At 34.6% G+C, this 17,066-nt stretch overlaps 1 protein-coding gene across 1 annotated transcript in view; it reads right to left on the bottom strand.

Annotated features, from left to right (window-relative positions):
* LOC117312761 (NUT family member 2G-like) overlaps window positions 1–17,066 on the bottom strand; it is a 78,818-nt gene that overhangs the window by 28,354 nt on the left and 33,398 nt on the right. The window contains exon 3 of the mRNA XM_073805956.1: window positions 187–282. The gene's annotated coding sequence lies outside the window, so the exon portion shown is untranslated. The remainder of the gene's footprint in view (window positions 1–186; window positions 283–17,066) is intronic.

Raw genomic sequence — 17,066 nt, 5'->3', positions numbered from 1 at the left:
TTGTATACAGGTATACCTTGGAGATATTGCAGGTTTGGTTCCAGACCACCAAAATAAAGCAAATATTAGAACAAAACAAGGCACATGAATTTTTTTGTTTACTAGTGCATATAAAAGTTATGTGTATACTATATTACAGTCTGTTAATGTACGATAGCATTATGTCTAAAAAACCAATGTACATACCTTAATTTTAAAGTAATGCTAATTGGGAAAATTGCACCAATGGACTTACTCAATGCAGGATTGCCACAAACCTTCAATCTGTAGACAACGTAGTATCTGCAAAGCACAATAAAACGAGATATGCCTGTTTATATACCACACTCTATCCATTCATGAATCTACAGACACTTAGGTTGATCCAATATCTTGGCTACTGTGAAAAGTAAGCATGGAAGTGCATATGTCTATTCACGATACCAGTTTCATTTCCTTTTGCTGTATACCCAGAAGTGGGATTGCTGAATTATAAGGTAGTTGTATTTTTAATTTTTTGAGGAACTTCAATACTGTTTTCCTTAGTGGCTGTATCAATTTAAATACCCAACAAAAGTGCTGAGGGTTCCTTTTTCTCTACATCCTCATCAACACTTGTTATCTTTTGTCTTTTTGATAATCACCATTCAAACAAGTGTGAGGTGATTTCTCATTGTGGCTTGACTTGCATTTCTCTGACAGTTAGTGATGTTGAGAACCTTTTCATACATCTGTTGGGCATTTATATGCCTCCTTTGGAGAAATGTCTATTCAAGTCCTTTGCCCATTTCTTAAAATAAATTTATTTTATTTATTTATTTATTTTTGGCTGCATTGTGTCTTTGTTGCTGATCGTGGGCTTTCTCTAGTTGAGACGAGTGGGGGCTACTCTGTTGTGGTGCATGGGCTTCTCATTGTAGTGGCTTCTCTCATTGCAGAGCACGGTCTCTAGGTGCGTGGGCTTCAGGTATTGTGGATCCCAGGCTCTAGAGCGCAGGCTCAGTAGTTGTGGTGTGTGGGCTTAGTTGCTGCACAGCATGTGGGATCTTCCCAAACCAGGGTTCAAACCTGTGTTCCCTGCATTGGCAGGCAGAATCTTAGCCACTACACCACCAGGGAAGTCCCCCATTGGGATTTTAATAGGGATTGCATTGAATCTGTGGATCACTTTGGGTAGTGTGGATATTTTAATGATAGTAAATCCTCCAGTTCATGAACATGGGATGTCTTTCCATATTATCAGTGTCTTCTTTAATTTTCCTCATCAATTTTTTATACTTTTCAATGTATAGATCTTTCACCTCTTTGGCTAAATTTATTCTTATGTATTTTATTCTTTGTACTGAAATTAAGAATGGGGTTGTTTCCTTAATTTCCTTTTTTGGGTAGGTCATTCCTCTTGTATAATGACTTTTATGTGCTGATTTTATATCCTGCAACTTTACTAAACTCATTTATGAGTTCTCACAGTTTTTATTGCTGTTGTTGAATCTTTAGGATTTTCTACATGTATGATCATGTCATCTGAAAACAGAGGTAATTTTACTTCTTCCTTTCTGCTTTAGATGCATTTTATTTCTTTTTCTTGCCTAATTCCTCAGTCTTCCAGTGGTATGTTGAATAGAAGTGGTAAGTGTGGACATTCTTGCACTCTTCCTGATATTAGAGGGACAGCTTTCAGTTTTTCACTGTTGAGTAAGAGGTTTGCTGTGGTCTTTTCCTTTTCATATGCTTTTATTTGTTGAGGTACATTCCTTCTACACCTAATTTGTTTAGAGTTTTTATCATGAAAGGATGTTGAATTTTGTCAAATCCTTTTCTGCCTCTATTGAGATGATCATATGATTTTTTCTTCATTTTGTTAATGTGGTGTATCACACTGGTTGATTTGTGTATGTTGAACCATCCTTGCATCCCAGGAATAAATCTGACTTGAGCATGGGGTATGATAATTTTAATTTATTGTTGAAATTGGTTTGCTAATATTTTGTCGAGGATTTTTGCATCTAGGTCTATCAAAGATATTGGCTGTAATTTTCTTTTCTTGTAGTGTCCGTGTCTAGCTTTGGTATCAGGGTAATGCTAGCCTTTTAAAATTAGTTTGAAAGTGTTCCATCCTATCCAATTTTTTGGATGAGTTTGAAAAGGATTGTTATTAATTCTTCTTCAAATATTTGGCAGAATTCGCCAGGGAAGCCATCTGGTCCTGGATTTTCTATTTTGTTTGTTTTTTTTTTTAATTATTGATTAAATCTCCTTAGTTGTTATTGGACTGTTCAGACTTTCTATGTTATCTTGATTCAGTGTTGGTAAGTTGTATGTTTCTAGGAATTTATCCATTTCTTCTAGATTATCCCATTTGATGGCATAATTGATAATGGTCCCTTATGATTCCTTTATTTCTGAGACATCACTTGTATTGTCTCCTCTTTCATTTCTGATTTTATTGAGTTATCTTCTGTATTTTTTTCTTAATTCGTCTAGCCAAGAGTCTTTCAAATTAATCTTTTGAGAAAACGCCACTTAGTTTTGTTTCTATTTTCTATTGTTTTTCTATTCTCTATTTGATTTATTTCTGCTCTAATCTTTACAATTTCCTTCCTTCTGCTAAATTTGAGATTACTTTTTTCTTCTTTTTCTAGTTGCTTGAGGCATAAAGTTAGATTGTTTATTTGAGGTTTTACTTCTCCTTTAATGTATGCATTTATCACTATAAATTTCTCTTGTAGTACTGCTTTTGCTGCATCCTGCAAGTCTTGGTGTGTTGTGTTTCATTTTAGTTTGTGTCAAGATTCTTTTTAAATTCCCCTTTGATTTTCGCTTTGACCCAATGGTTGCTCAAGACGGTATTATTCAACATGACAAATATAATTAACATTGTTGTTTGTTATATATGAAAGTTAAGAGAGTAAATCCTAAGAGTTCTCATCACAAGGAAAACATTTTTTCTTTTTCTTTTATTTTCTGCCCATATGAGATGATGTTCACTAAACTTACTTTGGTAATCATTTCTTGATGTACATAAGTCAAATCTTTATGCTATACACCTTAAACTTATGCAGGGCTCTATGCAGTTATATCTCAATAAAACTGGAAGGGGGAAAAAGAGTATATTGTGTAGTTTCCACATATTAGTAAATTTTCTCTTTTTCTTTTTTAAAATTTTTTTTTAAATTTTATTTTTTGGCTGCTTTGGGTTTTCATTGCTGCCTGCGGGCTTTCTCTAGTTGTCGTGAGCAGGGGCTACTCTTTTCTGTGGTACGCGGGCTTCTCATTGCTGTGGCTTCTCTTGTTGCGGAGCACAGGCTTTAGGTGCGCAAGCTTCAGTAGTTGCAGCACTCGGGTTCAGTAGTTGCAGCATGTGGGCCCTAGAGTGCAGGCTCAGTAGTTGTGGTGCACGGGCTTAGTTGCTCTGCATCATGTGAGATCTTCGCAGATCAGGGATTGAACCCATATCACCTGCATTGGAAGGCGGATTCTTAACCACTGTGCCACCAGGGAAGTCCACATTTTCCTGTTTTGTTACTATTATGGCATTTCAAGTTTCATACCATTTTGGTCAGATAAGATACTTGAAATTATTTCAGACTTCTAGAATTTGTTAAGACTTGATTTTGGACTAACATATTATCTATCCTGGAGAATATTGTGTGTGTACTTGAGATGAATGTGTATGTGGTGCTGTTGGAAGAAATGTTTTGTATATGTCTGTAAGGATCATATGGTCCATAGTGTTGTTCAAGTCATGTTTGTTTACTAATTTTCTCTCAGGGTGTTCTATCCATTATTGTAAGTGGGTTATTGAAGTCCCTTACTATTCTTGTGCTGCAGTCAATCTCCATTTAATTTCGATATTTGCTTTAGACCTTTAGGTGCTCTGATGGTGGATGCATATATTATTGTTATATCCTCCTGTTGAGTTGACTCTTTTATTATCATATAGAAACCTTCTTTGTCTATACAGACAATTTTTGACTTAATGTCTATCTTGTCTGTTATGCATATAAGAACTCTCACTTTGTTTTGGTTGCCATTTGCATGGAGTATCTTTTTCCATCCCTTCACTTTGAGCCTATATGTATCTTTAAATGTAAAATGAGTCTCTTGTAGACAGCATAGGGTTGGATATTGTTTTTTTAATCCATTCAGCCACTCTATGCCTTTTGATTGGGAAGATTAATCCATTTATATTAAACTAATTATCCATCAGTTAGGACTTACTATTGCTATTTTGTTAATCGTCTTATGTCTGTTTTGCAGCTGTTTTGTCCTCTTTCTCTCTAGCTTTATTTCATTGTTGTTTGATTACTTTTTGGAGTGATTTACTTTGGTCCTTTTCTCTTTATCTTTTGTTTATTTATAATAGGCCTTTTCTTTGTGGTTAGCTCAAGGCTAATCTTTTTCTTGTAGTGATAAAGATTTCACTACAAGAAATCTTGTAGTTCTAAACATCTATTCTTTTACTCTCACCCAAATTGTGTGTCCTTATAGTCAGTTCCCTTCTTTTTATATTGTTAAAATTTTTAACTTTTATACCAGGGTTAAACTACTTTATACACCACCATTACTTTGTAATTATGCTATATTTGTGTGTGTGTGTGTGTATGAGTTTACCAGTGAAATTTATGTTTTTGTTTGCTTTTGCATTTCTGTTAACATGTTTTCATTTCAAAGTGATCTCCCTTAAGCATTCTTATAAGGCAGGTCTGGTAGTGATGAACTCTCTTAGATTTTGTTGACTGTATTTCTCCTTTATTTTTAAAGCATAATTTTGCTAGGTATGGTCATTTTTGCTCACAGCTTTTTTTGTTTTTTCAGTACTTTGAATATATCATCCAACTCTCTCCTGGCTTGTAAGGATTCTGCTGAGAAATTCAAAAATTGTTTTCTGGGAGTTCCCTCATATGTGCCAAGTCACTTTTCTCTTGTTCCTTTCAATACTCTCTCTTTGTACTTCACATTTAACAATTTGATTATAACGTGATTGGGTATAGTCTTCTATGTGTTGATTCTATGTTGAGTCCTTTGAACTTACTTCTACTGCTACACTAATTATTTTCTAGATATCTTATATCCTTTTTGTTCTTCAGTTCCTTCATTATTACATTCTTTTCTGATTGACATTTTTCCTAGTTTACCATTCTGATTCTCTTCTTATTTCTTTTCTGTATATTTTTGAGGTATTTTTCTTAGTGCTTATTCTAGGGGTTGAAGTAAACATCTTAATTTTATGAAAAAACAGATTTGAATTAATAACATTTTCATTTAATAAGAACAAAAATTCTGCTTATTTACATCCCGCATCCTTGTTTACACTGCACTTGTCACAAATTACATCCTTATGTATTGTGTGCCCATTAATAGCCTTATAATAACTATTTTATATATTTGTCTTTTAAATCACCTTTTGAAATGAGGCATTACAAACCCTAAATGCAAATGTGTTGGCCTTTTAAACTTAGTGTGGTTACCTTTACCATTGTTCTTTAATTCTTCATATGGTTTCAAGTTACATTTCATTTCAGCCTGAAGGATTCCTTTAACAGTTCTTATTGAGCAGATCTACTAGTAATGAACTTCTTCAGTGTTTCTTTATATGAATGTCCTAATTTTCCTTTATTTAAAAAAATTCTGGTAAAATATACATAACATAAAATTGATCATCTTAACAATTTAAGAGTGCAGGCCAGAGGCATGAAATATATTTACACTGCTGTGCTATCATTACCATCATCCATCCACAGAACTTTTCATCTTGCAAAACTATAATTGTCTGTACTCATTAAACAACAACTCTCCATTTCCCTTGCCCTCACACTCCTGGAAACCACCATTGTACTTTCTGTCTCTGTGAATTTGATTACTCTATGTACCTCATATAAGTGTAATCATACAGTATTTGTCCTTTTGTGACTGGCTTATTTTATGTAGCATAATGCCTGAAGGTTGATCCATGTTGTAGCATTTGTCAGAATTCCCTTCCTTTTTAAGACTGAATATTAATTTATTGTTTGTATATACCACATTTTGTATATCCATTCATCCCTCAATGGACCCTTGAGTTTTTTCAGCTTTTGCCTATAGTGAATAATTCTGCTATGAACATGGGTTAACACATAACTCTTTGAGTTCATAATTTCAATTCTTTTTGGGTATTTAATAGGAACTCGAATTATGGGATCATATGGTAATTCTATTTTTAATGTTGTGAGGAACCACCATACTGTTTTCCTTTCTGTGTGCACCATTTTACATACCCACCAGCAGTGTACAAGTGTTTTTGCCAATGCTTGGTATTTTCTGTTTTTATTTGTTTGTTTGTTTTTTAATAGTAGCCAGTGGGTGTGAGGTGGTTTCTGTTTGTGGTTTTGAGTTACATTTTCCTAATAACCACTAATGTTGAGAATCTTTCCATGTGCTTATTCACCATTTAATGTACCTTCTTTAGAGAAACATCTGTTGAACTCCTTAGCCAAAGTTTTAAATATACTTTTTTTTAATATTGTTGAGATGAAGCCATTATTTATATATACTGTATATTAACCTTATCAGCTATAGGATTTACAAATATTTTCTCCCATTCAGCAGGTTGGTTTTATCCTTTGATAAAAGAAGTATTTTAAATTTTTGAATAGGCAATTTTATCTATTTCTTTTATTACTTCCACTTTTGGTGCCATATTCAAGAACTCTTTACCGAATTTCATGTCATGGTTTCCTTCCCAACACTTTCTTCTAAGAGTTTTATAGTTTGAGGCCTCACATTTAGGTCTTTGATTCACTGAGTTAATTTCTGTATGTGGTGTAAGGTAAGAGTCTACCTTCATTCTTTTGAATGTGGATATTGTTTTTCCAGTAACATTTATTGAAATCGCTCTTCTTTCCCCATTGAGTGGTCTTGGCACTCTTGTTGAAAATCATTTGGTGATGTATATATGGGTTTACTTCTGGGTTTCTATTTTATTCCACTGGCCTATTCTCCTTCCTATATGTGTGTTTATGCTGGTACTGTTTTGATTACTGTGATTTTGTAGTAAGTTTTGAAATCAAAAAATTTGAAACTTCAAATTTTGTTCTTTTTACACATTATTTTGACCATTCAGGCCTTTTAAATTCCATATGAACTTTAGGATGAATTTTTCTATGTCTTAAAAAACCCCACTCTGATGTTTAAAGAGATTGCATTTAATCTGTACATCACTTTAAGTTGTATTGACATATTAACAACATTAAGTCTTTCAATCTGTGAACACAAGATGCCTTTACATTTATTGGCGTCTTCATTAATTTCTTTCAGCAACGTTTTCTAGTTTCAATGTACATGTCTTTTGTCCCCCTGGTTAACTTATTCCTAGTATTTTACTATATTTCATGATACTTCAAATGGTATTTTTTTTTTACTTTCCTTTTCAAACTTTTCATTGTTAGTGTATAGAGACACAACTGATTTTTGAGTGTTGATTTTGTATCTGGCAACTTTTCTAAATTCATTTATTAATTCTAACAGGATTTTTTTGGTGCATGTGTGTCGTCTGTGAACAAATATAGTTTTATTTCTTCTTTTCCAATTTAGATGCCTTTTATTTTTTATCTTGCCTTATTTATTTGGCTAGGAATTCCAGTACTGTGCTGAATAGAAGTGGTGAAAACAGGCATCCTTCCTTTGTTCCTGATCTTAGGGAGAAAGATTTCCCCACTGATTATAATAGCTGTGGGTTTTCCATCTGTGACCTTTATTATGTTGAAGTCATCAACTTTTATTCCTGGTTTGTTGAGTTTTTTATTTTAATAATAAAATGGCATTGAATTTTGTCAAATGTTTTTTCTGCATCAATTAATATTTTCACATGGAGTTTAGTCCCTTCAATCTGTTTACGTGCTATACTACATTGATTGATTTTCATATGTTGAACCAACCTTACATTGCAAGAATAAATCCCATTTGGTCATGACGTATAATCCTTTTAATGGGCTGTTTTGTCTCTTATTATTTTTTAAAGGATTTTTGCATCAGTATTCATAAGGGATATTGGTCTGTAGTGTACATTTCTTGTAGTGTCTTTGGCTTTGTAATTGATGTAATGTTAACCTCATAGAATGAGTGAGGGTACATTCTCTCCTCTTACATTGTTTGGAAAAACTTGAGAAGGATTGGTGTTAATTCTTCTTTAAATAGTTGGTAGAATTCACCATGAAGATACCTGGTGCTGGGCGTTCAGCTGTTGGGAGATTTTTGATAACTGATTCAACATCTTAACTTCTAAATCTGTTCAGATTTTGTATTTCTTGGTAGGATGTGTGTTTCTAGGAATGTGTTCATTTTATCTAAGTTATCAAATTAGTTGGTATACAACTGTTAATAGTACTCTATTTTAAGCCTTTTTACCTCTATAAAATTGGTAGTAATGCCCCTTTCTTCACTTCTGATTTTACATATTTTGCTCTTATCTCTTTTTTTAATAGTCAATCTAACTAGTTTTGTCAATTTTGTTGATCGTTTTCCTCTTTTTACAGCTATTTTGAGGCATAACTGTAATATATCTAAAATGTATAACATGATTATTTGATATACGTATATATTGTAAAAGGATTCTCACAATCAAGTTAATTAATATACCCATCACCTGTCATATATTTACTTTTTGTGTGTGAGGACACAAATTCTACTCTCTCAGAAATTTTCAGTTACAGAATACAGCATCATCAGTTAGTCACCATGTTATACATTAGCTCCTCAGACCTTATTCCTTAATTTTATCCCTCATCTTATAACTGAAAATTTGTAACCATTTACCAATGTGTTCCCATTTCCCCCCATGCCCAACTGCAGGCAATAATTTCTACTCTCTGTTTCTATGATTCCACCTTTATTTTTTAGATTCCACACATAAGTGATACTATGCAGTATTTGTCTGTTCTCCATCAGGCTTATTTCACTTAGCATAATGTTCTCCAGGCTCATTCACGTTCTTGCAAGTGTCAAGATTTACTTTAAGGCTGAATAATATCCCACTGTGTATGTTATGTGTGTATATTTGTGTGTGTGTGTGTGTGTGTGTGTGTGTGTGTGTGTGTGTGTGTGTGTATCAGAATTTGTTTATCCATTCATCTATGAGAGACAGGTTCTTTCCATACCATTAGTGTGAATAATATTTCAGAGTTTTTTTTTGTTTTTGTTTTTTTCCCGTACCACATGGCTTGTAGGATCTTAGTTCCCCAACCACGGATTGAACCCGGGCCCTCCCCTTAGCAGTGAGAGCATGAAGTCCTAACCACTGGATAGCCAGGGAATTCCTACAAAATATTGTTTCTTTTTGCTATATGACCAGAAGTGGAATTGCTGGATCACATGGTATTCTAATTTTATTTTCTTGAGGAATCTCCATACTGTTTTCAGTACTGGTTGTACCAATTTACATTCCCAACAACAGTACACACAGATTTCCTTTTCTCCACATCCTCACCAGCATTTATCTCTTGTCCTTTTCATAATACACATACTAACAGGTGTGAGGTGATATCTCATTGTGGTTTTGATTTGCATTTCCCTGATGATTGGTGATGTCAATCACCTCTTCATATACCTGTTGCCCAAATGTTTGTCATCTTTGGAAAAATGTCTTTTTAGGTCCTTTACCAATTTTTAAATTGGGTTATCTGGTGTTTTCGCTACTGAGTTTTATGAGCTCCTTGTATACTTTGGATATTAACTTCTTTTTAGATACGTGATTTGCAGATACTTTCTCACATTCCATGGGTTGCTTTTTTGTTGTTGTTAATGGTTACCTTTTCTGTTCAGAACCTTTTTAGTGTGATGTAGTCCCACTTGTACATTTTTGCTTTTGTTGCCTTTGCTTTCGGTATCAAATCCAAAAGAACATTGATGAGATTAGTGTCAAGGAGCTTACTCCCTATATTTTCTATTAAGAATTTTAAGGATTCAGGTCCTATGTTCATGTCTTTAATTAATTTTGAGTTTATTTTTATGTCTGGCATAATGTGGCTTTTGCATGAGGCTATGCAGTTTCCCCAAAAACCATTTATTGAAGAGACTCTCCTTTTCCCAGTGTTTATTCTTGACTTTCTTGCTGAAAATGAATTGACTATATATGCATGGGTTTATTTTTAAGCTCTCTATTCTTTTTTGTTGATCTGTTTTATGCCAATACAGTACTTAATTGATTACGATAGCTTTTGTATTTCAGTTTGAAATCAGGAAGTGTGATATCTCATTTTGTTGTTCTTTCTCAAGATTGCTTTGGCTATTTGGAGTCTTCTGTGCTTTCATATGAGTTTTAGGATTTTTTTTTTCTAGTACTCTAGAAAATGCATTGGAATTTTGATAGAGATTGCATTGAATCTGTAGATCATTTTGGATTGTATGGGCATTTTCACAATATTAATCCTTCCAATCCATGAACACAGAATATCTTTCCATTTGTTTGTGTGTTCTTCAATTTCTTACATCAGTGTTTTATCGTTTTCAGTGTATAGATCTTTCATCCCATTAGATAAATTTATTCCTAAGTATTTTACTCTTTTTGATGCTATTGTGAGATTATTTTCTTAATTTTTCTTTCTGATAACTCATTGTTAGTTGATATTCATTGTTATACAAATGCAGCTGATTTTTGTATATTGATCCTGAAACTTTACAGAATTCAGTTATTAGTTCTAACAGGTTTGTTTTTTCTTTTTGTGGTGTCTTTAGGGTTTTCCACATATAATATCATGTCATCTGCAAACAGAATTATTTTACTTATAACTTTACAATTTGGATGCCTTTTATTCATTTTTCTTGCCTAATTGCCCTGGCTAGGACTTAAAGTCATATGTTGAATGAAAGTGGTGAGAGTTGCATCCTTTCTTGTTCCTGATCTTAGAGGATCCTGTTCCTTGTTTCAGCTTCTCAGTGTTGCGTTTGTTGTTAGCTGTAGTCTTGTCATATATGGCCCTTATTATAATAAATTACATTACAGCTATACATAATTTGCTGAGTTTTTATCATGAAATAATGTTGAATTTTATCAAAAGCTTTTTCTGCATCCATTGAGATGATCATATGATTTTATCCCTCATTTTATTAATGTGCTATATCACATTTATTGATTTTCATGTGATGAACTATCTTTGCATCCCAGGAATAAACCTGCTTCCTCATGGTGTATGATTCTTTCAAAGTGCTGTTGAAGTTTCTTTGCTAATGTTTTGTTGAGGATTTTGGCATCTGTGTTCATCAAGGATGTTGAACGTTAATTTTCTTTTCTTGTAGTGTGCTTGCCTGGTTTTGGTAACAGGGTAATAATGGCCTTGTAAAATGAGTTTGGAAGTTTTCCCTCCTGTTCAGTTCTTTGGAAGAGTTTGAGATAGAATGGTTAATTTCTTTAAAGTGTTGGTAGAATTTACCAGTGAAGCCATCTGGTCTTGGAACTATTTTTGGTTGAGAGGTTTTTTATTTAACTGATTCAATCTCCTTACTAGTAATTTGTTCATATTTTTTATTTGTTTATGATTCAGTCTTGGTAGGTTGTATGTTTGTAGGAATTTATCCATTTCTTCTAGGTTATCTAATTTGTTGGCATAAAATTGCTCATAGTAATTTCTTATGATTCTTTATCTTTGTGTTATCAGTGGTAATGTATCCCCTTTCACTTCTGATAATATTGAGTCTTCTCTTTTTTGCCTAGTTAGTCTAGCTAAAGGCTTGCACATCTTTTTATTTTTCTAATCTTTAAAAAAACAGCTCTTAGTTTCAGTGATCGTCTCTTGTATTTCTAGTCCCTGTTTCATTTATGTCTGCCCTAATTTTTATTTCCTTCCTTCAGATAACATTAGGCTTAGTATGTTGTTTAGTTCTTTGAGGTTTTTTAGTTGTTATTTTTGTTAGGTTGTTTATTTGAAACCTTTCTTTTTTATTAATGTAGACTTTATCATTATAAACTTCCCTCTTAGAACTGTTTTTGCTGCACCTCATAAGTTTTAGTATGTTGTGTTTCATTTTCATTTGTCTCAAAATATCTTGTCAATTGCCATTTGATTTCTTCTTCAACCCTTTTGTTCAGGAGCCTGTTGTTTAACCTACACATATTTGTGGTATTTCTGGTTTTCCTTCTATAACGGATTTTAGTGTCATACCATTGTAGTCGGAAAAGATACAGTGATTTCAGGTATACTATGACCTAAGACATGTTCTATCATGGAGAGTATTCCATGTATGCTTGGGAAGAATGTGTATTCGTCTCTTCTGCATGTCTGTTTGGTCCATCTGGTATTATGTGTGGTTTAAGTCCAATGTTTCCTTATTGATTTTCTTTTTGGATGATTATCTATCCATTGTTGAAAATGGGGTATTGAAGTTCCGAAATACTGATTTGGTGCCTCTTCCTGCCTTCAGGTCAGTTACTGTTTGCTTTATATATTAGGGTGCTCTGATGTTGGAGGAATAAAAATTTATAATTGTATGTCTTCTTTATAAACAAATTTACTCTTTATATAATGACCTTCTTTGTCCCTTGTTACAGTATTTGATTTCAAATTTATATAAGTATAGCTACCACTGCTCTCTTTTGGTTTCCATTTGAATAGAATATCTTTTTCCATCCCTTTACTTTCAGTCTAAGTGTGTCATTAAAGGTGAAATGAGACTCTTGTTATCAGCAGACAGTTGGGTCTTTTTTTTTAATTCATAAAACCACTCTATGTCTTTTAATGGGAGAATTTAATTCATTTGCATATAGAGGAATCACTGACAGGTAAGGACTTACTAATTCTATCATATTAATTGTTTCCTGGCTTTTTTGTCATGCTTTTATTCCTTTCTTCTTTTCTTGCTGTCTTTCTTTGTGAATTGATAATTTTGTTGTGGTATGCTTTGATTCTTATCTCTGTCTTTTGGTTAAGTACTAAAGGTTTTTGATTCTTTGTTATCATGAGGCTTTCATACAACATCTTAGAGTTATGACAGACTATTTTAAGATGATAACTTAACTTGGAATACAAAACAAAAGGGCTACAATTTTACCATGTCATTTTATGCTTTGAAATCACAATTCACATCTTTTTATATTGTGAATCCATTAAAAATTATTGCAGTTATAGTTATTTTTGTCTTTTAACTTTTATACTAAAGTTATAAGAGATTTACCCATCACCATCACAATATTAGAGTATTCTGAACTTAACTGTATTTTGGCCCATGAATTTTATACTTTCATGTGTTTTCATGTTCCTAATTAATTAACATGCTTTCATTTCAAATGGAAGAACTCCTTTGAACAACTTCTGTATAAACTCCTTCAGCTTTTGTTTGTCTATGAAAACTCTGTCTCTCCAATTCTACAGGACAAGTTTGCTGGATAGAGTATTCTTGGCAGTTTTTTTTTTTTTTCCCACACTTTGAATATATCTTCCCAATCCCTTATGGCCTGCAACATTTTTGCTGAAAAATCTGTTAATCTTATGGGGATTCCCACATATAAACAAGTTGCTTTTCTCTTGTTGCTTTTACGATTCTGTCTTTAACTTCTGATAATTTCATTATAGTGTGTCTCTGTGTAGATCTCTTTAGATTAAGCTTCTTTGGAGGTTTTTGGGCTTCCTCAATCTGCATATCTCTTTCTTTCCCCATATTACAGATGTTTTTAGGCATTATTTCTTTGAATATGCTTTCTGCCCTTTCTTTCCTTCTCTTTCTTGAAGAACTGTAATGCATATATTGGTCCACTTAATGGTGTCCCGTAAGTGATCTTCACTTTTTTCTATTCTTCTTTCTTTTTGCTCTTTTGATTGGATGACTTCCACTGCCTTGTCTGATTCTTTTTTCCATTTGGTCTAGTTTGCTTGTGAAGCCCTGTATTGAATTTTTCAGTTCACTTATTCTTCAAATCTATGATTTCTGTTTGGTACTTTTTAATATTTTGTCTCTTTGTTGAAACTCACACTTTGTTCAGGCTTTATTCTTCTGACCTCAGTAAGCATCTTCATTACCATTATTTTGAACTTTCTGTTTGGTAATTCACCTATTTCCACTTCGTTAAGGTCAGCTCCTATAGATCTTTTTATTTGTTTGAAACATCCCTGTTTCTTTACTTTCCTTGACGCTCTGTTGTTTTTTGTATAAAGCAGCCACTTTTCCCAGTTTTGACAGATTGTCCTTGTGTAGGATATGAACCTCCTTAATCAGCCTGGGCTGGTGGTTGAAATCATTGTCTTTGTTCTTAGTGGCTTCCACAGTTGAGGGTGTTCTAAGACCCATCAGTGTCCTCAAAGATGTGGTTAATGCTCATATGCCTGTTTAGGCTCCTGGACAACTGCTAGTTGCCGGCTGCTTTAACCACCTGATGCAGGTAAATTGGAAGCCCAATTATCAGGCAGGAGCTGGAAAAGTCAGAATATGACATATGTAGTCTAGCCCCTATCAAGAAGAATCCAGGAGCTGGATGTTTCTGCTTCCTCACTCTGTGCTGAGGCAAGGGAAACAGTTGCTCTGAATGCTTCTGTGTCCAAGTAAAACAGCCTTTGTTTTTAGTGGTCCCAGGGACTTATGAATGCCGAACCCTTTCAGCTCCCAGAGTTAGGTGATTTGGGGATTAGTCCCTTAGGTGGCAGTTGAAAACTAGGGTGCTATGTGTGTGGACAAGCTCCTTCCAGGAGAGAAGATAAAAAATTGGTCTTACTTGGAGCTGGGGGAGATAGCAGGGGACATGCCCACCAGCTTTACCAGGCTCACAAAAGGATCCCAGTGAGCTTCCACATGCAGACTAACTGGAAGCCAGAACCACAGGCAGCAGCTAGGAAAATATACAGCTTCCTTCCAGGCAGAAACTGGGAGATGGGCATTTTTTTGTCCTCTCCCTCCATGCTGGCTCTGGGTGTATAGATATGGGTAGTCCTCATCCATTTAAAAACTCTTTCTTTGTTTGCTATAGTACTGTGGGACTCATGAATGCAAGCCCAATTGACTTTCAGTGGTAGGTTATTTTGGGGTCCATCCCTCAGGTGGCAGTTTTAAAAGTCAGGGTTCTAAATGTGTAGACAAGCTCCCTCCAGGGCCATGCAGGAGATTTGGCTTTATTGTTGAAGGAAGCTGGGGGGAGAGTGCAGAGTAAGTACCCACTGGCTCTTTTGGGCTCTGCGCAGGATTCCAGTCAGCTGAAATGCAAGCTGATTAGAAGCTGGACCCTCAGACAGTAGCTGGGAAAGTATGTAGTCCAACACCCTCCAGGAAGAAATTGGGAGATAAGCGTTTGTGTGTGTTCCCTCTGCTCTGAGCTTGGGGAGATAGCCAGAGGGAGTGCTCAAGCACCTTATAAAAACTGCTTATTTTTTTGCTATAATACTATGGGACTTGTGAAGGGAAGCCCTTTTGGCTCTCAGAGCTAGATGATTTGGGGGGCTGTCCCTCAGGTGGCAGCCTTAAAAGTTGGGGCATTAGAAATATAGTCCAAACACTGCACTAATTGGGAAGAGGCTGGAGTTGGTGGTTTCAAAAAGATTATAAGGCGCTGTTCTTGGGTGGGGTTTATAGTAAGAGTGTGTCTCATCCTTTCCTACACATTTCTGAGTGGGTATTTTCTCAGTTTCCCAATGTGTAGGAGTCACTAAAGTAGTTTCTTGATATCTTTCAGAGGGAATTGATCTGTGTGTAGGTGTATATTCAGTGCATCCATGGAAGGAGGGAAATTCAGGAGTCTCTTGTGTGACCATCTTGAGGTACCTGTTGATCTTTTCTAATAACCGACTCTTGGTTTCATCAACTTTCCATTTGTTTTTCTGTTTTGTTTATATATGGTGTAATATTTATTTTCCCATCTGCTGGCCTTGGGTTAAGGTTTTTCTACTTCCTTAAGGCAAAAAGTTAGATTGTTGATATGAGATCTTTATTCTTTTTTAATGTAAGCCTTTACAGCTATAAATTTCCCTCTCATCACTTCTTGTGCTGCATCCCATATTTCTTTTCATTGGTCTCAAGGTATTTTGTAGTTTCTCTTGTAATTTCTTCCTCGACCCATTGGTTGTTTAAAAGCGTGCTGTTTAATTTCCACATATTTGTGAATTTTCGTTTCCCTTCTGTTACTGAGTTCTAGTTTTGTTCCATTGTGATAGCAAAAGACTCATTGTATGATTTCAGTTGTTTTTTTGCGGTACACGGGCCTCTCACTGTTATGGCCTCTCCCGTTGTGAAGCACAGGCTCCAGACGCGCAGGCTCAGCAGCCATGGCTCACGGGCCCAACCACTCTGCAGTGTGTAGGATCTTCCTGGACTGGGGCACGAACCCGTGTCCCTTGCATCGGCAGGCGGACTCTCAACCACTCCGTCACCAGGGAAGCCCATCCTTGTTGATTTTTGTTCCAGTAGTTCTGTAGTTGATAGAATACCAACAATTGTCAATAGTAATGAATTTTCTCAATTTCTCTTTCTGCTCTATCAGTTTTTGCTTCATGCATTCTCTCATTTGATTCATATACATATAGGAACGTTACATCTTCCTGGTGGATTGATTCATGATTATTAAGTAATGTCCCTCTGTCTCTAATAAATTTCTTTGCTCTGAAATCTACTTTAGTATCCTACTGATTTTTAAAATTGACTGCATGATATGTCTTTTTCCTCCCTTTTGCTTTCAATCTACCTATGTCATTGACTTTGATAAACAGCATACATTATGATTTTTAATCCACCCTCACAATCTCTGTTTCGAATGGTGTAATGAGAACTGTTACTTGCTGATATGTCTGGGCTTATGTTTAACCCTTTTATTATTTATTTTACATTTGTTTCCTCTGGTTCTCATTTTTCTGTTACTTGTTTTTCTGTGGGTTATTTGATTATTATTTAAGATTCCATTTGGATTCATTCTTAATGTTTTTTAGTGCATCTCTTTGTAGTTTTCTTAGTGGTTGCTCTGAGTATTAGACAGTATACATACATGCCTTTTCATGGTATATTACCACTTGTAGTTAAGTGTGAAAACATTACTTTCATTTAGGTCCCTTTATCTTTTCAATTTTTAAATATCATTTTCTAGAGTATGAGTATTATAATTTTTGCTTCAGTCATCACATGTGATTTTAAAATCTTGTGGGTAG

This window comes from Tursiops truncatus, chromosome 6 (genome assembly GCF_011762595.2).
Source record: "Tursiops truncatus isolate mTurTru1 chromosome 6, mTurTru1.mat.Y, whole genome shotgun sequence".
Classification (NCBI taxonomy): Eukaryota; Metazoa; Chordata; class Mammalia; order Artiodactyla; family Delphinidae; genus Tursiops; species Tursiops truncatus.
The sequence above is the reverse complement of the archived record's forward strand: the minus strand, read 5'-3'. Positions and strand labels throughout refer to the sequence as shown.